The sequence below is a fragment of the Triticum dicoccoides genome, chromosome 6A, assembly GCF_002162155.2.
Source record: "Triticum dicoccoides isolate Atlit2015 ecotype Zavitan chromosome 6A, WEW_v2.0, whole genome shotgun sequence".
Classification (NCBI taxonomy): domain Eukaryota; kingdom Viridiplantae; phylum Streptophyta; class Magnoliopsida; order Poales; family Poaceae; genus Triticum; species Triticum dicoccoides.
The window spans coordinates 225,892,837-225,917,765 of NC_041390.1; the positions used below are offsets into that span (position 1 = coordinate 225,892,837).

At 48.6% G+C, this 24,929-nt stretch overlaps 1 pseudogene; it reads right to left on the reverse strand.

The window, feature by feature from the left end:
• LOC119315813 overlaps nt 1-19,871 on the reverse strand; it is a 26,369-nt pseudogene extending 6,498 nt beyond the window's left edge.
• Between the last annotated feature and the right edge of the window lie 5,058 nt (nt 19,872-24,929).

Consider the following 24,929-nt stretch of genomic DNA (forward strand, 5'->3'; position numbering starts at 1 on the left):
GAGAGGTTTGCTCTTCACTCGGTAGGATTTTCATAACTTACGCGAGCGCTGGGCTGCAGCTAAGCCCCCGAGTGAGAGGTTTGCTCTTCACTCGGTAGGATTTTTGACAACTTAGGTGAGCACTGGGCTGCAGCTAAGCCCCCGAGTGAGAGGTTTGCTCTTCACTCGGTAGGATTTTTGATAACTTAGGCGAGTACTTGGACTGCAGCTAAGCCTCCGAGTGAGAGGTTTGCTCTTCACTCGGTAGGATTTTTGACAACTTAGGTGAGCACTTGGACTGCAGCTAAGCCCCCGAGTGAGAGGCTTGCTCTTCACTCGGTAGGATTTTCATAACTTAGGCGAGTACTTGGACTGCAGCTAAGCCTCCGAGTGGAAGTCTGGCTTACCACTCGGTAGGATTTTATTTAATCTTAGGCGAAACGGATTCGCAGCTAAGCCTCCGAGTGAGAGTCTGACTCACCACTCGGAGGATTTTTACAAACTTAGGCGAAACGGATTCGCGGCTAAGTCACCCACTGAGGGGAAATTTTATTGGACAAAATAAAAAGTGACAAAAATTATGGAGGAACTATGACACTATTATTTTGAGGTCCATGGACTACAGAAGTACTTTATTGCAACTCATCCGAGTGATTAAACTTAAGTGTAAAATGGGCGGAGTAGTTCCGCGTTCCAAGCTCGGGGCTCGTCGATATTATGCTCGACGTTGTAAAGACGGTACGCCCCGTTGTGGAGAACTTTGGTGATGATGAAGGGTCCTTCCCAAGAAGGAGCAAGCTTGTGTTGTTTCTTCTGATCCACTTGGAGAACCAAATCTCCTTCCTGGAAGGCTCGACCCCTCACATTTCTGGCGTGGAAACGACGCAAATCTTGTTGGTAGATGGTCAACCGGATCAGAGCCATCTCCCTTTCTTCCTCTAAAAGGTCGACTGCGTCCTTCCGCGCTTGTTCAGCTTCTGCTTCGTTGTAGATTTCAACTCGAGGAGCATTGTGGAGAAGATCACTCGGCAAGACTGCTTCAGCTCCGTAGACTAAGAAGAATGGGGTTCTTCCGGTCGACCGATTAGGTGTGGTCCGCAGTCCCCAAAGCACCGAGGGAAGTTCGTCGACCCAAGCTCCAGCTGCATGCTTGAGATCACGCATCAGTCGGGGTTTCAATCCCTTGAGAATCAGGCCATTGGCTCGCTCTGCTTGTCCATTCGACTGCGGATGAGCGACTGAAGCGTAGTCGACTCGTGTGCCTTGAGAGTTACAGAAATCTCTGAATTCCTCTGAGTCAAAGTTCAACCCATTATCCGTAATGATGCTGTGCAGGACTCCATATCTGAATATTAGTTCCCTGATGAAGCTAACAGCAGCACCGGCGTCAAGGTTCTTGATTGGTTTAGCCTCAATCCACTTGGTGAATTTGTCGACTGCCACCAGTACATGTGTGAAGCCACTTCGCCCTGTTCTCAAAGGACCGACCATGTCCAACCCCCATACTGCGAAAGGCCAGACGAGTGGGATGGTCTTCAGAGCCGATGCAGGCTTGTGCGACATATTCGAGTAGAACTGACATCCCTCGCACTTATCCACTATTTCCTTTGCCATCTCATTCGCCTTTGGCCAGTAAAATCCGGCTCGGTAGGCTTTGGCCACGATGGTCCGAGAGGACGCATGATGACCACAGGTTCCCGAGTGGATATCATTGAGGATGATTCGACCTTCTTCTGGTGTTATGCACTTCTGACCAACTCCAGTCGCGCTTTCTCTGTATAATTGTCCTTTGATTACGGTAAAGGCCTTAGATCGACGGACGATCTGTCGAGCCTCTTCCTCATCCTCCAAGAGCTCTTTTCTCAGGATATACGCGATATATGGAACTGTCCAGTCGGGAATGACCACCAAGACCTCCATGACCAAGTCGACCACTGCTGGGACTTCAACCTCAGTCGAATCTGTGGCACTCTTGGGTTGTGGAGCTTCTTCGGTGAAAGGATCTTCTTTGACTGACGGAGTGTGTATATGCTCCAAGAACACACCACTCGGAATGGCTTCTCTCTTGGAACCTATCTTTGCTAGATCATCAGCTGCTTGATTTTTCAGTCGGGGTATATGATGGAGCTCCAACCCCTCGAACTTCTTTTCCAGCTTTCTCACTGCACTGCAGTATCCAGTCATGGCTGGGCTTCTCACGTCCCACTCCTTCATCACTTGGTTGACCACTAAATCCGAGTCGCCATAGACCATCAGGTGACGGACGCCGAGTGAAATGGCCATGCGCAATCCGTATAAGAGGGCCTCATATTCTGCCTCATTGTTGGAGGAATCAAAGTGAATCTGGAGCACATATCTGAGCTTATCTCCTCTGGGGGAAACCAGGACAACCCCAGCACCGGAACCATTCAACATCTTAGAGCCATCAAAGAACATGGTCCAATTCTCCGAGTGAACTTCAGTCGGCTGTTGCTGTTCAATCCACTCGGCGAGGAAATCTGCTATTGCCTGGGACTTAATGGCCTTCTTTGCTTCAAACTTGATATCAAGGGGAAGAAGTTCAATCGCCCATTTAGCCACTCGACCAGTTGCATCTCTGTTGTGCAAAATCTCTGATAGTGGAGCGTCGCTGACGACTGTGATGGAATGATCAGAGAAATAATGAGCAACCTTCTTTGTGGTCATGTATATTCCATACACAAGCTTCTGATAATGAGGATATCTCTGCTTGGGTGGAGTCAAGACTTCAGACAAATAATACACTGGGCGCTGAACTTTGAGAGCTTTTCCTTCTTCTTCCCGCTCGACCGTAAGCACAGTACTGACGACTTGTCCTGTGGCTGCGATATAGAGCAACAGAGGCTCTTTGCTGATTGGAGCAGCAAGCACCGGCTGGGTGGAGAGCAGAGCTTTTAGCTCGGCAAACGCTGCGTCAGCTTCTGGAGTCCACTCGAACTTGTCTGCCTTCTTCATCAGTCGGTAAAGAGGCAATGCCTTTTCACCGAGTCGTGAGATGAATCGACTTAATGCGGCCAAGCATCCAGTAAGCTTCTGGACATCGTGCACTCGCACAGGGCGTTTCATTCGGAGAATAGTGCCGATCTTCTCTGGATTAGCGTCGATTCCTCGCTCGGAAACGAGAAAACCGAGTAACTTGCCACCAGGAACTCCAAATGTGCACTTTGATGGATTGAGCTTGATATCATACCTTCTGAGGTTGGCAAATGTTTCGGCGAGGTCAGCGAGCAGGTCGGAACCTTTTCGTGACTTGATGACGATATCATTCATATACGCTTCCACATTCCGACTGATTTGAGTGAGTAGACACTTCTGAATCATTCGCATAAATGTGGCTCCGGCATTCTTGAGGGAGAATGGCATGGTGATATAGCAGAAGCACCCGAATGGAGTGATGAAAGCTGTTTTTACCTCGTCGGGTCCGTACAGACGGATCTGGTGGTACCCGGAGTAGGCGTCTAGAAAAGACAGTCTCTCGCATCCCGCGGTCGAGTCAACAATTTGATCTATGCGAGGGAGAGGAAAGTGATCTTTCGGGCAGGCCCGGTTGATGTGCTTGAAATCAATGCACATTCGGAGCGATTTGTCCTTCTTAGGAACCATGACGACATTAGCGAGCCACTCGGAGTGGTATATCTCTCGGATAAATCCTGCCGCCAACAGTCGAGCCACTTCCTCACCAATGGCTTTTCTCTTCTGGACGGCGGACCGCCGAAGATGCTCTTTGACTGGTTTTGCAGATGAGTCGACTCTTAGGCGATGCTCAGCCAGTCCCCTGGGAACACCTGGCATGTCAGCGGGCTTCCATGCAAAAATGTCCCAGTTCTCACGGAGGAACTGGATGAGCGCTTCTTCCTATTTCGGGTCGAGTGTTGTGGAGATGTGGGTCGGAGCTGCATCGGGATCGGTCGGGTGAATGTGAACAGGCTTTGTCTCACTGGACGACTGAAATGCAGATTCTGTGGCGGGTTTCTTGGACCGCAGCAAATCACTCGGATCTGCGTTTTGCTTGTATTCTTCGAACTCGACCGCTGTCACCTGGGAATCGGCAATCTTCGAGCCCTTCTGAAAGCACTCTTCTGCCTTTTTCTGATCACCGGTGACAGTGATCACTCCTTTGGGGCCGGGCATCTTCAATTTGAGGTACACGTAACATGGTCGAGCCATGAACCGCGCATAAGATGGTCTCCCCAAAATGGCATGATATGCACTCTGAAAATCCACGACCTCAAACGTCAACTTCTCTTTGCGAAAATGTTTCGAATCACCAAACACCACGTCCAGAGCTATTTGGCCGAGTGACTCGGCTTTCTTCCCTGGTATAACTCCACGAAAGCCCATGTTACTGGTGCTCAGTCGGGACATCGGAATGCCCATTCCTTTCAGCGTGTCCGCATACAACAAATTCAGCCCACTACCACCGTCCATCAGCACTTTTGTCAGTCGAGTGCCTTCGACAACTGGATCGACCACCAAAGCTTGCCTCCCAGGGGTGGCAATATGAGTCGGGTGATCAGATTGGTCGAATGTGATGGGTGTTTGGGACCATCTCAGATAATTTGCTTTTGCTGGGGCGACCATGTTCACCTCTCGGTTAATGACTTTCAATCGACTCTTGCTTTCCACATCTGCAAAGATCATCAGAGTGGAGTTGATATGCGGATATCCTTCCTCACTGTCCTCCTTGTCTGCGGCCTTGTCCGACTCCTTATCCTTGTCCTTGGACTGTTTTCCCTGAAACTGCTGGATCAGGAGTCGACATTGGCGAGTGGTATGCTTCGGGTAGATGATATTCCCCTCTTCGTCTTTCTTCGTGTGGATGTGACACGACATATCCATCACATCATTCCCTTCTTTATCCTTTACCTTCTTAGGGTTCCAGGATCCTTTTGGTTTCCCTTTAAACTTTCCTTGAGTCACGGCCAGAGCCTCTCCAGGAGCTGCCGGTTCAGCCTTCCGCTTCTGTTTCCGACTGGTGTTTCCCTTTTCCGACTGACTCGGCTTGTGCTTGCCACTTCGGAGTCGGTCTTCTTCTTCGCCGTTGGCGTACTTGGTAGCAATCTCCATCATCCGACTCAAGGTCATGTCACCGGTTCGACCAAATTTCAAACTCAATTCTCTGTTCTTGACACCATCCTTAAAGGCGCAGACTGCCTGATGATCAGACACATTCTCCACAGTATGGTGCAAAGTGATCCATCTCTGAATATACTCTCTGAGAGTCTCATTGGTCTTCTGCACGCAGACTTGCAGCTCCGTCAATCCAGCCGGTCGCTTGCAAGTTCCTTCAAACGTTCTGATGAACACTCGGGACAGGTCTTCCCAAGTGTAAATGCTGCTGGGAGGTAATTGAGTCAACCATGCCCTGGCAGATCCTTCCAGCATGAGGGGCAAATGCTTCATGGCCACCTCGTCGTTCCCACCACCAATCTGAACCGCCACTCGGTAGTCCTCAAGCCAAGTTTCAGGCTTAGACTCACCAGTGAACTTACTGACTCCTGTTGCCAACCTGAAATTGGGAGGGATAACTGCGGCTCTGATAGCTTTGCTGAAACATTCAGGACCAGAAACATGCACTCGACTGCTTCTGGGCGCATCTCTGTCGAGTCCACCTCGATGGGCTCTGTTCCGGTCGACCAAGCCTTGCACGATAATGGATCGCGCGTCGAAGCCTGGTTCTCGAGGGTCGACTGGAACTCTTCGCCCCGCACTGAGCTGACGCCTGTCATCTTGCTGCCGAGGAGCGTAAGACCCACCCCTCCGAGGGGAATTGGGCACTCGACGCCTATCATCTCGGTCGAGTCGGTCTCCATATTGGCCTCGCCGATTCTCGCGCCCTTCACGCCGCGGAGGCGATCTGGGGCTGTAAGCCGACTAAACCGTATTCGCAGCGACGGATCGACTGTGAATTCTGTTGCGCGACTGCGACACGGCCGAATTCTAATCTCCTGCTGCCCGGAGCAGATCCCTGATCTGCATCAAGCCTCTGCCAGCTTCCGACTGAGAGGGCTGGATGGACTCTGCTATACGGGTTGCAGCTGCTAAATTCTGGATTGGGGTTCGATATACCTGAGTCGGCGGGAAGAGTTGACGTCGACTGGTGTCAGGAACTCGTTGCTGCGCGCGCTCGTCGAGTGCTCGCTGAAGATTCTCCAGTCGAGTGCGTTCGGCTAAATTGGCCAAATGCGCCTCCTCCAAGGCGCGAGCCTCGGGGGTTTCTCCTGCGATGGGAGTACGCAGGGCATCCACGTTCCTGCGGCGAAGTTCCTCTCTTTGCAGAGAGTCGAGTGGCTCGGGCTGGTACTCTTCGTGGTCTCGTGCGGGGTCGCCTCCGTCGCCTGCTCCACCATCACGGGCGAAGCCAGGGGGACTGCGGGGCCCGTCGACCATCAGGATTTCCGCCGCTGGATCACTGCTATCGCACTCGGATGCAGTCTCTATGGAGCCAGTCGACAGATCGAACAGGCCGTAGAGAGATTCGTCGGGCTCGATTGCCGCAACTTGGGTGGTGGCCGTCTGGCGAGCCACCGCGTGCCTCACCCACCGCTGAAGTCTCGACCGGCCCGAGCGCTTGCGCTGGCGGGAGACCGGGAGGGTGGCCGATGGGGGAGTCGACCGATACGGGGTCGACGGTTGCCGCAGCAGAATGCCGCGGACACATGCGCGAAAATGCGTCGCACCGCGGACGGGGAGCGCATCGACGTCGAGTGGAGCCTCCTGGAGCCAGGAGGAGTCGTCGGCGACGAAGGTGAGAGCACCGAGACGGATCTCTCGACCCTCAACCAAAACTCCAGCAGTCATCATGATGAAAGTACTCGGAAGAACCGCAACTTCTCCACAAAATCGCTAAAACACCGGCCCCAAGGTGGGCGCCAACTGTCGTGGTTCTAAGTCTGACAGTAGAGTGGGGGTAGGTATGGAGAGGCAAGGTCCTAGCTATGGAGAGGTTGTAAACACAAGAGATGTACGAGTTCAGGCCCTTCTCGGAGGAAGTAAAAGCCCTACGTCTCGGAGCCCGGAGGCGGTCGAGTGGATTATGTGTATATGAGTTACAAGATGCCGAACCCTTCTGCCTGTGGAGGGGGTTGGCTTATATAGAGTGCGCCAGGACCCCAGCCAGCCCACGTAATGAAGGGTTTAAGGTGTATTTAGTCCGGGGCGTTACTGGTAACGTCCCACATAAAGTGTCTTAACTGTCATAAAGTCTACTTAACTACAGGCCGTTGCAGTGCAGAGTGCCTTTTGACCTCCTGGTAGTCGAGTGAGTCTGCGTGGTCGAGTCCCTCAAGTCAGTCGAGTGAGTCCCTCGTTGGTCGACTGGAAGGTGACCTCTTCTAAGGGTGTCCTTGGGCAGGGTACTTAGATCAGGTCTGTGACCCTACCCTAGGTACATGACCCCATCACTTGACCCATTCCATTACCTTAGCACTTGATCGTTTAGTTTGTTGTTATTGCTTTCTTCATAACTTATACAAGTTCCTATGACTATGAGATTATGCAACTCCCGTTTACCGAAGGAACACTTTGTGTGCTACCAAATGTCACAACGTAACTGGGTGATTATAAAGGTGCTCTACAGGTGTCTCCGAAGGTACTTGTTGGGTTGGCGTATTTCAAGATTAGGATTTGTCACTCCGATTGTCGGAGAGGTATCTCTGGGCCCTCTCGGTAATACATATCACTCAAGCCTTGCAAGCATTGCAACTAATAAGTTAGTTGCGGGATGATGTATTACAGAACAAGTAAAGAGACTTGCCAGTAACGAGATTGAACTAGGTATTGAGATACCGACGATCGAATCTCGGGCAAGTAACATACCGATGACAAATAGAACAACGTATGTTGTTATGCGGTCTGACCGATAAAGATCTTCGTAGAATATGTAGGAGCCAATATGAGCATCCAGGTTCCGCTATTGGTTATTGACCGGAGACGTGTCTCGGTCATGTCTACATAGTTCTCGAACTCGTAGGGTCCGCACGCTTAAAGTTCAGTGACGATCGTAATTAGGGTTTTTGTGTTCTGATGTACCGAAGGTTGTTCGGAGTCCTGGATGTGATCACGGACATGACGAGGAGTCTCGAAATGGTCGAGACATAAAGATTGATATATTGGAAGCCTATATTTGGATATCAGAAACGTTCCGGGTGAAATCGGGATTTTACCGGAGTACCGGGGGGTTACCAGAACCCCCCCCGGGGGGGGGGGTTAATGGGCCTACATGGGCCCTAAGGGAGAAGAGGAGGGCCAGCCAGGGCAGGCCGCGCGCCTCCTCCCCTCCTAGTCCGAATAGGACAAGGAAGGGGGCGGCGCCCCCCTTTCCTCTTTCCCCCTTCCCCTTTCCTTCTCCAACAAGGCAAGAGGGGGGAGTCCTACTCCCGGTGGGAGTAGGACTCCTCCAGGCGCTCCCTAGGGGCCGGCCGCACCTCATCCTCTCCCTCCTTTATATACGGGGGCAGGGGGCACCCCATGACACACAAGTTGATCTTCGTGATCGTTCCTTAGCTGTGTGCGGTGCCCCCTTCCACCATATTCCACCTCGGTCATATCGTAGAAGTGCTTAGGCGAAGCCCTGCGTCGGTAGAACATCATCACCGTCATCATGCCGTCGTGCTGACGAAACTCTCCCTCAACACTCGGCTGGATCGGAGCTCGAGGGACGTCACCGAATTGAACATGTGCGGAACTCGGAGGTGCCGTACGTTCCGTACTTGGATCGGTCGGATCGGGAAGACGTACGACTACTTCCTCTACATTGTGTCAACGCTTCCGTAGCCGGTCTACGAGGGTACGTAGACAACACTCTCCCCTCTCGTTGCTATGCATCACCATGATCTTGCGTGTGCATAGGAATTTTTTTGAAATTACTACGTTACCCAACAGTGGCATCCGAGCCAGGTTTTATGCGTTGATGTTATGCACGAGTAGAACACAAGTGAGTTGTGGGCGATATAAGTCATACTGCTTACCAGCATGTCATACTTTGGTTCGGCGGTATTGTTGGATGAAGCGGCCCGGACCGACATTACGCGTACGCTTACGCGAGACTGGTTCTACCGACGTGCTTTGCACACGGGGGGCTGGCGGGTGTCAGTTTCTCCAACTTTAGTTGAACCGAGTGTGGCTACGCCCGGTCCTTGCGAAGGTTAAAACAGCACCAACTTGACAAACTATCGTTGTGGTTTTGATACGTAGGTAAGAACGGTTCTTGCTAAAGCCCGTAGCAGCCACGTAAAACTTGCATCAACAAAGTAGAGGACGTCTAACTTGTTTTTGCAACGCATGTTGTGATGTGATATGGTCAAGACATGATGCTAAATTTTATTGTATGAGATGATCATGTTTTGTAACCGAGTTATCGGCAACTGGCAGGAGCCATATGGTTGTCGCTTTATTGTATGCAATGCAATCGCGCTGTAATGCTTTACTTTATCACTAAGCGGTAGCGATAGTCGTGGAAGCATAAGATTGGCGAGATGACAACGATGCTACGATGTAGATCAAGGTGTCGCGCCGGTGACAATGGTGATCATGACGGTACTTCGGAGATGGAGATCACAAGTACAAGATGATGATGGCCATATCATATCACTTATATTGATTGCATGTGATGTTTATCTTTTATGCATCTTATCTTGCTTTGATTGACGGTAGCATTATAAGATGATCTCTTACTAAATTTCAAGATAAAAGTGTTCTCCCTGAGTATGCACCATTGCCAAAGTTCATCGTGCCCAGACACCACGTGATGATCGGGTGTGATAAGCTCTATGTCCATCTACAACGGGTGCAAGCCAGTTTTGCACACACAGAATACTCAGGTTAAACTTGACGAGCCTAGCATATGCAGATATGGCCTCGGAACACTGAGAACGAAAGGTCGAGCGTGAATCATATAGTAGATATGATCAATATATTGATGTTCACCATTGAAAGCTACTCCATTTCATGTGATGATCGGTTATGGTTTAGTTGATTTGGATCACGTGATCACTTAGAAGATTAGAGGGGTGTCTTTCTAAGAGGGAGTTCTTAAGTAATATGATTAATTGAACTTAAATTTTTCATGAACTTAGTACCTGATAGTATCTTGCTTGTCTATGTTTGATTGTAGATAGATGGCCCGTGCTGTTGTTCCGTTGAATTTTAATGCGTTCCTTGAGAAAGCAAAGTTGAAAGATGATGGTAGCAATTACACGGACTGGGTCCGTAACTTGAGGATTATCCTCATTGTTGCACAGAAGAATTACGTCATGGAAGCACCGCTGGGTGCCAGGCCTGCTGCTAGAGCAACACCAAATGTTATGAACGTCTGGCAGAGCAAAGCTGATGACTACTTGATAGTTCAGTGTGCCATGCTTTACGGCTTAGAATCGGGACTTCAACAACGTTTTGAACATCATGGAGCATATGAGATGTTCCAGGAGTTGAAGTTAATATTTCAAGAAAATGCCTGGATTGAGAGATATGAAGTCTCCAATAAGTTATATAGCTGCAAGATGGAGGAGAATAGTTCTGTCAGTGAACATATACTCAAAATGTCTGGGTATCATAATCACTTGACTCAACTGGGAGTTAATCTTCCTGTTGATAGTGTCATTGATAGAGTTCTTCAATCACTGCCACCAAGCTACAAGAGGTTCGTGATGAACTATAACATGCAAGGGATGGAGAAGACGATTCCCGAGCTCTTCGCAATGCTAAAGGCTGCGGAGGTAGAAATCAAAAAGGAGCATCAAGTGTTGATGGTCAACAAGACCGCCAGTTTCAAGAAAAAGGGCAAAGGGAAGAAGAAGGGGAACTTCAAGAAGAACAGAAAGCAAGTTGCTGCTCAGGAGAAGAAACCCAAATCTGTACCTAAGCCTGAAACTGAGTGCTTCTACTGCAAGCAGACTGGACACTGGAAGCGGAACTGCCCCAAGTATTTGGCGGATAGGAAGGATGGCAAGGTGAACAAAGGTATATGTGATATACATGTTATTGATGTGTACCTTACTAGAGCTCGCAGTAGCACCTGGGTATTTGATACTGGTTTTGTTGCTAATATTTGCAACTCGAAACAGGGACTACGGATTAAGCGAACACTGGCGAAGGACGAGGTGACGATGCGCGTGGGAAATGGTTCCAAAGTCGATGTGATCGCAGTCGGCACGCTACCTCTACATCTACCTTCGGGATTAGTATTAGACCTAAATAATTGTTATTTGGTGCCAGCATTGAGCATGAACATTATATCTGGATCTTGTTTGATGCGAGACGGTTATTCATTTAAAATCAGAGAATAATGGTTGTTCTATTTATATGAGTAATATCTTTTATGGTCATGCACCCTTGAAGAGTGGTCTATTTTTGATGAATCTCGATAGTAGTGATACACATATTCATAATGTTGAAACCATAAGATGCAGAGTTGATAATGATAGTGCAACTTATTTGTGGCACTGCCGTTTAGGTCATATCGGTGTAAAGCATAGGAAGAAACTCCATACTGATGGACTTTTGGAATCACTTGATTATGAATCACTTGGTACTTGCGAACCGTGCCTCATGGGCAAGATGACTAAAACGCCGTTCTCCGGTACTATGGAGAGAGCAACAGATTTGTTGGAAATCATACATACAGATGTATGTGGTCCGATGAATGTTGAGGCTCGCGGCGGATATCATTATTTTCTCACCTTCATAGATGATTTAAGCATATATGGGTATATCTACTTAATGAAGCATAAGTCTGAAACATTTGAAAAGTTCAAAGAATTTCAGAGTGAAGTTGAAAATCATTGTAACAAGAAAATAAAGTTTCTACGATCTGATCATGGAGGAGAATATTTGAGTTACGAGTTTGGTCTACATTTGAAACAATGAGGAATAGTTTCGCAACTCATGCCACCCGGAACACCACAGCGTAATGGTGTGTCCGAACGTCGTAATCATACTTTACTAGATATGGTGCGATCTATGATGTCTCTTACTGATTTACCGCTATTGTTTTGGGGTTATGCTTTAGAGACAGCTGCATTCACGTTAAATAGGGCACCATCGAAATCCGTTCACGTTAAATACCGCCTTATGAATTGTGGTTTGGCAAGAAAGCAAAGTTGTCGTTTCTAAAAGTTTGGGGCTGCGATGCTTATGTGAAAAAGCTTCAACCTGATAAGCTCCAACCCAAATCGGAGAAATGTGTCTTCATAGGATACCCAAAGGAGACTGTTGGGTACACCTTCTATCACAGATCCGAAGGCAAGACATTCATTGCTAAGAATGGATCCTTTCTAGAGAAGGAGTTTCTCTCGAAAGAAGTGAGTGGGAGGAACGTAGAACTTGATGAGGTAACTGTACCTGCTCCCTTATTGGAAAGTAGTACATCACAGAAACCGGTTTCTATGACACCTATACCAATTAGTGAGGAAGCTAATGATAATGATCATGAAACTTCAGATCAAGTTACTACCGAACCTCGTAGATCAACCAGAGTAAGATCAGCACCAGAGTGGTACGGTAATCCTGTTCTGGAAGTCATGCTACTAGATCATGATGAACCTACGAACTATGAAGAAGTGATGGTGAGCCCAGATTCCGCAAAATGGCTAGAAGCCATGAAATCTGAGATGGGATCCATGTATGAGAACAAAGTGTGGACTTTGGTTGACTTGCCCGTTGATCGGCAAGCAATTGAGAATAAATGGATCTTCAAGAAGAAGACTGACGCTGACGTAATGTTACTGTCTACAAAGCTCGACTTGTTGCGAAAGGTTTTCGACAAGTTCAAGGGATTGACTACGACGAGACCTTCTCACCCGTAGCGATGCTTAAGTCTGTCCGAATCATGTTAGCGATTGCCACATTTTATGATTATGAAATTTGGCAGATGGATGTCAAAACTGCATTCCTGAATGGATTTCTGGAAGAAGAGTTGTATATGATGCAACCAGAAGGTTTTGTCGATCCAAAGGGAGCTAACAAAGTGTGCAAGCTCCAGCGATCCATTTATGGACTGGTGCAAGCCTCTCGGAGTTGGAATAAACGCTTTGATAGTGTGATCAAAGCATTTGGTTTTGTATAGAGTTTTGGAGAAGCCTGTATTTACAAGAAAGTGATTGGGAGCTCTATAGCATTTCTGATATTATATGTGGATGACATATTACTGATTGGAAATGATATAGAATTTCTGGATAGCATAAAGGGATACTTGAATAAGAGTTTTTCAACGAAGGACCTCGGTGAAGCTGCTTACATATTGGGCATTAAGATCTATAGAGATAGATCAAGACGCTTAATTGGACTTTCACAAAGCACATACGTTGACAAAGTTTTGAAGAAGTTCAAAATGGATCAAGCAAAGAAAGGGTTCTTGCCTGTGTTACAAGGTGTGAAGTTGAGTAAGACTCAATGTCCAACCACTGCAGAAGATAGAGAGAAAATGAAAGATGTTCCCTATGCTTCAGCCATAGGCTCTATCATGTATGCAATGCTGTGTACCAGACCTGATGTGTGCCTTGCTATAAGTCTAGCAGGGAGGTACCAAAGTAATCCAGGAGTGGATCACTGGACAATGGTCAAGAACATCCTGAAGTACCTAAAAAGGACTAAGGATATGTTTCTCGTATATGGAGGTGACAAAGAACTCATCGTATATGGTTACATTGATGCAAGATTTGACACTGATCCGGACGATTCTAAATCGCAAACCGGATACGTGTTTATATTGAACGGTGGAGCTATCAGTTGGTGCAGTTCTAAACAAAGCGTCATGGCGGGTTCTACATGTGAAGCGGAGTACATAGCTGCTTCGGAAGCAGCAAATGAAGGAGTCTGGATGAAGGAGTTCATATCCGATCTAGGTGTCATACCTAGTGCATCGGGTCCAATGAAAATCTTTTTTGACAATACTGGTGCAATTGCCTTAGCAAAGGAATCCATACTTCACAAGAGAACCAAGCACATCAAGAGACGCTTCAATTCCATTCGGGATTTAGTCCAAGTGGGAGACATAGAAATTTGCAAGATACATACGGATCTGAATGTTGCAGACCCGCTGACTAAGCCTCTTCCACGAGCAAAACATGATCAGCACCAAGGCTCCATGGGTGTTAGAATCATTACTGTGTAATCTAGATTATTGACTCTAGTGCAAGTGGGAGACTAAAGAAAATATGCCCTAGAGGCAATAATAAAGTTATTATTAATTTCCTTATATCATGATAAATGTTTATTATTCATGCTAGAATTGTATTAACCGGAAACATAATACATGTGTGAATACATGGACAAACAGAGTGTCACTAGTATGCCTCTACTTGACTAGCTTGTTGATCGAAGATGGTTATGTTTCCTAACCATAGACATGAGTTCTCATTTGATTAACAGGATCACATCATTAGGAGAATGATGTGATTGACTTGACCCATTCCGTTAGCTTAGCACTTGATCGTTTAATTTGTTGCTATTGCTTTCTTCATAACTTATACATGTTCCTATGACTATGAGATTATGCAACTCTCATTTACCGGAGGAACACTTTGTGTGCTACCAAACGTCACAACGTAACTGGGTGATTATAAAGGTGCTCTACAGGTGTCTCCGAAGGTACTTGTTGGGTTGGCGTATTTCGAGATTAGGATTTGTCACTCCGATTGTCGGAGAGGTATCTCTGGGCCCTCTCGGTAATGCACATCACTCAAGCCTTGCAAGCATTGCAACTAATAAGTTAGTTGCGGGATGATGTATTACGGAACGAGTAAAGAGACTTTCCGGTAACGAGATTGAACTAGGTATTGAGATACCGACGATCGAATCTCGGGCAAGTAACACATCGATGACAAAGGGAACAACGTATGCTGTTATGCGGTCTGACCGATAAAGATCTTCGTAGACTATGTAGGAGCCAATATGAGCATCTAGGTTCCGCTATTGGTTATTGACCGAAGACGTGTCTCGGTCATGTCTACATAGTTCTCGAACCCGTAGGGTCCGCACGCTTAAAGTTTGGTGATGATCATAATTAGGGTTTTTGTGTTCTGATGTACCGAAGGTTGTTCGGAGTCCCGGATGTGATCACGGACATGACGAGGAGTCTCGAAATGGCCGAGACATAAAGATTGATATATTGGAAGCCTATATTTGGATATCGGAAATGTTCCAGGTGAAATCGGGATTTTACTGGAGTACGAGGGGGTTACCGGAACCCCCCCCCCCGGGGGGGTTAATGGGCCTACATGGGCCCTAAGGGAGAAGAGGAGGGCAGGCCGTGCGCCCCCTCCCCCCTAGTCCGAATAGGACAAGGAAGGGGGGGCGGCGCCCCCCTTTCCTCTTTTCCCCTTCCCCTTTCCTTCTCCAACAAGGCAAGAGGGGGGAGTCCTACTCCCGGTGGGAGCAGGACTCCTCCAGGCGCACCCTAGGGGCCGGCCGCACCTCCCCCTCTCCCTCCTTTATATACGGGGGTAGGGGGCACCCCATGACACACAAGTTGATCTTCATGATCGTTCCTTAGCCATGTGCGGTGCCCCATTCTACCATATTCCACCTCGGTCATATCGTAGCGGTGCTTAGACGAAGCCCTGCGTAGGTAGAACATCATCACCGTCATCACGCCGTCGTGCTGAAGAAACTCTCCCTCAACACTCGGCTGGATCGGAGCTCGAGAGACATCATCGAGTTGAACGTGTGCAGAACTCAGAGGTGCCGTACGTTCGGTACTTGGATCGGTCGGATCGGGAAGACGTACGACTACTTCCTCTACGTTGTGTCAACGCTTCCGTTGCCGGTCTATGAGGGTACGTAGACAACACTCTCCCCTCTTGTTGCTATGCATAACCATGATCTTGTGTGTGCGTAGGAAGTTGTTTGAAATTACTATGTTACCCAACAAAATTTTATTTGGCTCATACATTTCATCAAACACTTACTATGCGCCTCTGAGGCTTGCAGCGACCATGATGACCACGCCAGCAACACTAGAGAGCACGTCGAACATGCCTGTGGAGGTCACGTGTGTCGTCGCCAGCAACATCGGAGAGCGCGTAAAGCAAGTAGCAACAAATCCATCAGATAGCATCGAGCGTAAGAGCTATTTCTGATGAATTGTGGAGAGCGACGACGACATACCTCGACAAAGTGGGTGTGCATGCTACAGTCGGAGATGGATGTGATATTGGCAATCATTACCATGGGGCAGAGCTCCTCGAGCGCGCTGCATACCTTGGTCATGTCGCCATGCTTCTTGCTGCACGTCATGCTCACCACCAGCAGCTTCCTTCGGCACGCGAAGCTCCAGAACCTCCACGGGCGGCGATGTCACTGCTCCTGCCGCGGAGAGCAAGACATCGTTCATGGACATAATAGACAAGGCGCGCTTCACCTTCTTCCTCTGTGCTGAGGAGACCCGCTCCACGGACAGGCCGTTGCCGTAGTCATCCTTAGCACTGGCGGCGGACTCGAGCACGGAAACCTCGACCCCTATCTACCGCTCCTCTGCCTGTAGATGTTGGATGTACTCTATCGCGTCCTTGATGATCGGGGCCTTGTCCATCTGCAACAACGAGGGCACTAGATATGTTGTTGTGTTTCGGTAATGCGGGCTAGGATGCTTGCACTCACCTTGGTGATGTTGGGCACTACGCTGAGGTCACCGTGGAAGGGGTTGTGGCCAAGGTTAAGGGTGGTCGCGGAGTGGGGAACGGCGTAGTCGTAAGAAGAGGCCACAACTTCTACTCCACGGGTGGACGGAGGAGAAAATTTAGGATTCGCAGTGTGGGAGAGTAAAAGTTTTCATGTAACAGTTTTACAAGATCGGTTAGGTGCGGTTTATAGTAAAACTTAATTTTACTTCTCTATAATTTGTTAGGATCGGCTAGAAATTCAATAAGTTGTAACGACAGACTAGAAGCAACAAACATAGGGCTGATCCACGGTTATGTTTACCGGGTCCGGTCGGAGTTGATAGGCACTAGACGCCTCGTAGCGGTTTCCTGACCTAGAGTCAGATCCCAGGGAACATGGGATTCTCTACCAAAAGCAAGTGGCGCATTGAACAGTTGAATTAAAGATACAAGGAACAGAGTCCGATCAAGGGAACATTAACTTAAAGATACACTGAATAGTTGATCATCACAACAAAGCAGGGAGATGCGTTTATTGAAGGAAATATGCCCTAGAGGCAATAATAAAGTTGTTATTTATATTTCCTTATATCATGATAAATGTTTATTATTCATGATAGAATTGTATTAACCGGAAACTTAGTACATGTGTGAATACATAGACAAACAGAGTGTCCCTAGTATGCCTCTACTTGACTAGCTCGTTAATCAAATATGGTTAAGTTTCCTGACCATAGACATGTGTTGTCATTTGATGAACGGGATCACATCATTAGAGAATGATGTGATTGTAACACCCACAATGCGACTATATCTCCCACGTGTCGGGGCACGACTTAGAGGCATAGCCGCATGGTAGTTTTGTCGCAAGGAGGGTAATCTTCACACAATCCCATGTACTGAATAAGAAAGGGATAAAGAGTTGGCTTACAATCGCCACTTCACACAAATAACAAGTTAAACATACATCATCCATAATACAATCAAGGTCCGACTACAGAACCAAAATAAAAGAAGACAACCCCAAATGCTAGATCCCCCGATCGTCCCAACTGGGCTCCACTACTGATTGACTGGAAAAGACACAAAACAACGATCAAGATCTTCATCGAGCTCCCACTTGAGCTCGGTTGCGTCACCTGCACTGGTATCATCGGCACCTGCAACTGTTTGGAAGTATCTGTGAGTCACGAGGACTCAGCAATCTCACACCCGCGAGATCAAGACTATTTAAGCTTATGGGTAGGAAAGGGTAATGAGGTGGAGCTGCAGCACTAGGCATATATGGTGGCTAACATACGCAAATAAGACCGAGAAGAGAAGCAATGCAATGGTCGTGAAGCTAGAAGTGATCAAGAAGTGATCCTGAAACTACTTACACACAAACATAACTTCAAAACCGTGTTCACTTCCCGGACTCCGTCGAAAAGAGACCATCACGGCTACACACGCGGTTGATTCATTTTAATTAAGTCAAGTGTCAAGTTATCTACAACAGGATATTAACAAATTCCCATCTACCATATAACCGCGGGCACGGCTCTCTAAAGTTTATACCCTGCAGGGGTGTCCCAACTTAGCCCATCACAAGCTCTCATGGTCAACGAAGGATATTCCTTCTCCAGGAAAGACCCGATCAGTCCCGGAATCTCGGTTACAAGACATTTCGACAATGGTAAAACAAGACCAGCAAGACCGCCCGAATGTGCCGACAAATCCCGATAGGAGCTGCACATATCTCGTTCTCAGGGCACACTGGATGGGCAAGACGTCGGGTTGGCATAGACCCTGGTTACCTAGGGGGCGCCGACATCGCCCACTTCGGACCAACACTTAGAGAAGCACTAGTCCGGGGGGGTTAAAAATAAAGATGACCCTCGGGTTGGCCGACCGAAGGGAAAGGTAATAGGTTGTTAGGCAAAAGTAAAACCAAGGTTGGGCCTTGTTGGAGGAGTTTTATTCAAGGTGAACTGTCAAGGGGTTCCCATAACACCCAACTGCGTAAGGAACGCAAAATCAAGGAACATAACACCCGTATGATGGAAACTTAGGCGGCAAGAGTGGAACAAAACACATGCATAAGGCCGAGCCTTCCACCCTTCACCAAGTATATAGATGCATTAATTAAAATAAGAGGTAATGTGATATCCCAACATATCCATGTTCCCACATGGAACAAACTTTAACTTCACCTGCAACTTGCAATGCTATAAGAGGAGATGAGCAAAAGCGGTAACATAGCCAAACAACAGTTTGCTAGGAAAGGTGGATTAGAGGCGTGACGTGGCAATATGGGAGGCATGATATAACAAGTGGTAGGTAGCACGACATAGCGATAGAGCGAGCAACTAGCAAGCGAAGATAGAAGTGATTTCGAGGGTATGGTCATCTTGCCTGAAATCCCGCTAGGAAGAAGAACGAGTCCATGAAGAAGACAACGGGCGTAGTCGAACGGATCCTCACAACTCCGGAACGAAACCGAAGCTAATGAGAGAAGCAACCCGGAAAGAAGCAAGCAACAAACAACCATCACATAAACATGGCATGATGCACAACCAAAGATGATGCATGTCCGGTTTAAATATGCATGGCATGGCAAAGTGCAACAAGCAATACTACAAATTAAGTGGAGCTCAATATGCAACGAGTTGCATATTGAGGAAACACCACATTCAATTACTTAGTTCTCTCCATTGTATGTACTCAACAATATTCAATGTTATTAAACATGGCAAGAGGTGAAGCATAAGTAAACTAACTATCTAGTCAAGTTTAAACGAGGTTGGAAATAACAAACAACAAGTCCTGAAAATCCTCTTATGCATATTATTATTTTGGTACTATTTTTTCCTAAACATAATTTTAGAGTTGTTAAACATGCAAAGCAAGTACACCATGTTAAGCTAGGAATTTTCCTACCCCATTTACATATAAAGATTATTTAAATCCGGGCTACGGTTAATTAGTTATGAATTAAAGCATTTTAGCATGGCATTGGAGCAAATTAAAGCAAACAACAATTTAAACATTTCAAACATGCATGAAAGTGGGATATTATGAATTTAGACACAATTCTAAGAATTTTTCATATTTGAAGTTTTTACAAATGATGCATGGTTGGTGAGTTATTAAATGCATGTTGCTTGGGGGGTTTTCTCCAAAACAGCGTTATCTCGAATAAATACTAAATCCGTCGAGACGAAAAAACATTACTCAAGCCAAAACTAAGATCTGGTCCAACATGCACAAGGGGCTGGAGGGGGGCTGCTCACCCATGGGCCATGGCCCAAGTCGAAGGGGAAGTAGGCCGGGGCACTGCTGGGCCGGGGTGAGGCCCACGCACGGTCAACGGGCAGGTGCGGATTGGGGACCTCCCGATCAAGCGAGGCGGCGGCGACTCTGGCGCTCCGGCGAGCAGGTGGCGGCGGGGCCAAGCGAAGGGCGTCGGAGGTGGGCCGATGCGGTGGGGACAACCCGGATCCGGGACGAGGGGGGTTGCCGGGGCCGGTTCCAGGCCGGATCGAGGCGGAGACGACAAGCATGGGCAGCGTGGCCCTCACGGCGGCCGACGCCGGTGAGCTCCTGCAGCGGGTGGCGCGATGTAGGGCTAGCGACGATGGGGAAGGCAGGGTCAGGCGGGCGGCGGGTCGAAGTTGACGAGAGGCAGCACTCCGGCGCGGTGCGCAACGGCGGGGGGCCCGAGGTCACCGATGGGAGGGGCGATGGCGGTGCTCCCCCAATCCAGCTCGGGGTCGAGCGGCAGGAGGCGCGGGCTTGCGCGAGGAATGAACGACGGTGTTCGGGCGGCCGCGTGGGCCTGGTTGGGCCGCGCCTGGGCCCGGCGGGCCGCGGCGGTGGAGGGCGCGGGGCTGGGACGCGTGGCGGCCTTCTGTTGGTGGAGGGCGGCGGCTGCGGTGGCGCTGGCTGATGGAGGCGCGACAAGTGGCGGCTGGGCAGCGGTTGTGCGCGGAATTTGAGGAGGAGGTGGGAGGCTAGAGGTAGGGGAAGGGAAGGCTGCGAGATTTGGAAGGGGAGGTGGTTTAAACAGGCAGGTTTAGGGTTAGGGGGATTTCGGAGTGTTTCGGAGCACCCGATCGCGATCCGATGGTTCCGATCGAGAGGAGGGGTTTAGGTAGGTTAGGTGGGCAGTGGAGAGTGGGTTGGGATGAGAGGAGAGAGACGGAAATGCAGTCAGACAACCATTTCCGGAGACCAGAAACATCTGATGATAGACTGGCTATAATGCCGCTATAGTTACACGTTGGGGCATCAGACGGACTCTGAATGCGATGAAACTTGGCAGGCGACCTACTAACAACATAAAAACACCGCATGCCAACTTTCAACCCATTCTGAGAACATTTTCCGGCTACTTATAAAATAATATTTCAGACATGCCGCCAGCGCGTGCAAGTGTGTCTGGGCTCTGAACTGACAACGGAGAGAACTGGGGAACCCGGACGGATGCAAGTTTTGAAAACATGATGATGCAATGCACATGATGACATGACCAAGATGCAACACGCAAGCGAATGACAAGGCAACAACAACGAATAACTAGAAGACACCTGGCGCAACGGTCTCGGGGCGTTACAACACTCCACCACTACAAGAGGATCTCGTCCCGAGATCTAGGATGGCACTGGAGGGAAACGGAAGAGGAAGAGAAGAGGTAAAACTAAGTTGCTTCTTGGACAAACGAGTGAAACCACGAACCTTGCGAGGTTGGACAAATTGAAAGAAAGAATACAACAAAGATGAACAAAGTTGAAAACACTCCGTTAGAAAAGAGGAACACGGAACATTACTAGAACCTTGTAGGTTGAAATACATAAGAAAAGGGTTGCAATGGACAAAGAGTACATGCAAGCACTCTGGTTGAAAACGAGATGTACAAGGAACGATAAAGATCAACTACGACAACACTCCGGTTGGAAATGGAAGGTAAAGAATATGATCTTGGCGAAATGAAAGCACTTGGATGAGAGTCCGGTTAGAAGAGGAATGATAGACACAACACTCCGGTTAAACAAGATAGAGAAGGAATAAGAATGATATAATTTGGGCAGCACTCTGACTGTAAATGGAAGGAATTGAACATGATCTTGACAAAACAAGATGATGGGTCGAAGAGAGCAACATCACAATGCCTCCGGAACAAATGTAAGAATGGAATCAAAAGAACGACGAAGAAAACAACATCTTCTACCTCAAATGAGCTTGAAAAAGTATCTTTAGGAGAAGGGTCGAACGGAGTTGTTGGAAAACCAACAACGAAAAGAGTATGATTGTTGTGGGCTTATGGAAAACAACTCAAAATTAAGGTGAAATTCTGCCACCAACAAAAACAATGATTGATTGTGAACAACGAAGAGATGAAAAACTTCTTCCACCAAGATGATAGAGAGATAACTTGGATCATTGATAAGCACCATAATAGCAACATTCCTTAGGAAAGGCTTTAGGTGAAATCTATACCAAGATAACTCCAACAAAGAAATTGATGGATTTAAAATACCTCATTCTTGACAACATGTGAATCGTGAAACAAGAATGGAAATTGACAAAAATGACATAACACCACATCAAAAGATAATGTAGAAAGAATTGCATTTCAAAATGCACGATGAAGAATACTTGAGCTCCTCTGAAAAGAATCTCGATGAACACTTCGAGAAGGAATTAAATCCTTGATGAACCATCATGTAGAGCCTCCATGAAGAACTCCGGTAATAAAAGGATGATCAAAAAGAAGTGAAGGATGAAAAGAATAAAATTGAAGCCTTGCAATGATTGGATGGAGCTTTGCGATGAGATAAAGCGGAAAACTTGGAACTCCGGAAAGAAAAGATGAAACATCTCAAATCGAGACATGTGACATGATGAACAACTCTGGAAAGAAAAAACTAGATCACTTGGATGAAACAATAATAAGAATTACGTTATGCGTATCGTTCATCAATTTAAATTGATGACATGCAACGGATTTGGCATACTACTTATTCTTCTTGAAAAGATTGAAGAGAGATATAGCACGAACTTGAGAAAAGTCTTCAACGATCCGCCGGTAGGATTTGGGAAGAACGAATGAATCTGTATGATAACGAAGGAAGAGAGCTCTTGAACGAACCACCATAAGAGTTGAAAATGAAAGTAGCAAAGGCACAATTCACCAGGAAGAATTGGAAAACGAAAGAAGATACTTGAGGGAATTTAGATACATGAGAACGAATAGATCACGAGCTAATTAGAGAATACTTGAATGACGCACCGGTAAGATTGGGGAAAGAGAGATGAATGCTGAGAATGAATAATTCTGAGATGAAGGGCTCCGGAGAATCAAACTGAAAGACTCCTGTGCCGGGGGACTGATCCACGGGCACCTATGGGACCGGCAGGCCGAGTCCCTTTCGGTTCGGCGGGGGCGGAGGTCGTGCAAAGAGCGGATCGAGGCGAAACACACGGGAAGTTACCCAGGTTCGGGCCGCACGGATGCGTAAAACCCTACTCCTGCTTTGTGGTTTGTATTAATTTCTTGCTCGGGAGCGCGAAGTGCTACAGTACACTTCAGCAGCTAACGAGACCGAGCGTGAGTGTTCGAACCCCCCGTCTATGTTGCGCATGGGCCTCCTTTTATATGCTCAAGGGGTCACCGACAGGTGGCAACGTAGACAAGGGCAAAAAGGGAAAGGTGCTGCGGTAGGCACAGCTACCTGCTACAGTGTATCATACCTAACCCTGACGGCGGGGGACAAGGGCCTTAAATGCCCGTCTGCGTCGCCTAAACAGTGCAAAAGGGACCGTCAGGGACGCCACCGCTCGCCACGATGGCAATCTTGTCAGCGCCGCTTGCCACCGCTCACCGCTGGCTGCACAGCCTCCTGCCACGTACGCTGGGAAGGGTCCCAGAGCGACATGTTGGTGGATGCGCTGGAGCGCGGACACAGAGTGGTGGCTTGCCGCGGCAAATGCCTTGCCGCGGTCGTTGTCTTGTCGCGTCCGGGAGCTTGTCGTTCACCGGGCCTTGCCGGGACGCGTGGCGCGCCGCGGCAAGTTCCTTGAGATGCCTTGGGTGGCCTTCCCGGCAAGCTCCTCTTGCCGGGGTCTTGAGGTGCCTTAGTTGGCCTTCCCGGCAAGCTCCTCTTGCCGGGGTCTTGTCTCCTTGAATGGCTCCAGGGGAACCACGGAGGACCTTGGCGGTCACCCGGCAAGCCTTGCCGCGGGATGCTGCGACTGCCCGTGCACAAGTTCGGGATACTAGAGTACCCCTACTCTAGTACACCGACAGGAGCCCCCGGGCCTGGGCCATACACGGTGCCGAGCGCTGTTGGGCCAGGCCCAAAACAGGGCACGGGCACGGGCGGCCTAGGTTACGCCGTATCTTTCTCCGTATCCACCGCGCCCTCCCCGAACGGCACGCGTTGAATGCGGCGTCGTGGGAGAGATCGTGGGTGGTTATTTTATTCGGAAATGCGGAACGTCCGCCCCCTCCCTCTTTATAAGCAGGGGAAACAGGGGCAGTTCGCACATTCGCCCGTTGCTGCTTCCAATCTTAGAAATCTCCGCCGCTCCCTCGTCTTCCCAAAGCCGAAAGAGAGCAGCGCTCCGCCCCCCGTCACCACCAGCATCACCAACGCCGTCGACCTCCTCCACTACTTCCGCCATGGCTCCAAAAGCCGACAAGGGGAAGGTCGTGAAGTCGACCGAGGCGCAGCGGCTTGCGGCGCTGCGGAAGGAGCGGGCAGTCTTCCCTCCCAAGCTTGCCGCGAGGGAGCTGAGGGAAAACTACTACCTCTTCTGGTCGGCGGAGACGCGAGCGCATCCGCGCACAAAGGTACTTCCCGCCGCCGCTTGGAAGAAGGCCCCAAATGGATACCCCTTCTTCGCTCTGTTCTTCTACTGCGGGCTCTGCCCGCCTTTCTCTGAATTCTTCTGCGACATCATGAATACCTATGGATTCCACCTCCTTGACTTCACCCCCAATGCCGTTCTGACCATGGCAGTTTTCGCACATCTCTGCGAAAATTTTGTCGGAGTCCATCCCAATGTAGCCCTCTTTCGCCACTTCTTCATACCTCGAGTAGAGAGAGGAGATCCTCTATCCGGCAGAATCGCCTAGATCTCAAGGGCCGACAAGAAGGAAACTTATCTGGGGGAAGAATTCCGCGGCAAGTGGGAGGAGTGGAGGGCAGACTGGTGCTGGATTGACGAGGAGAACCCGCAGCCATTCACCGCCCGGCGCCAAACCCCAGTAGCACGCGGCAGCGATTGGAGTGACGTGACCCCGGAAGACGACAGGCTGAAGATTGCTGTCACCCGGATCCTGCGCCTCAG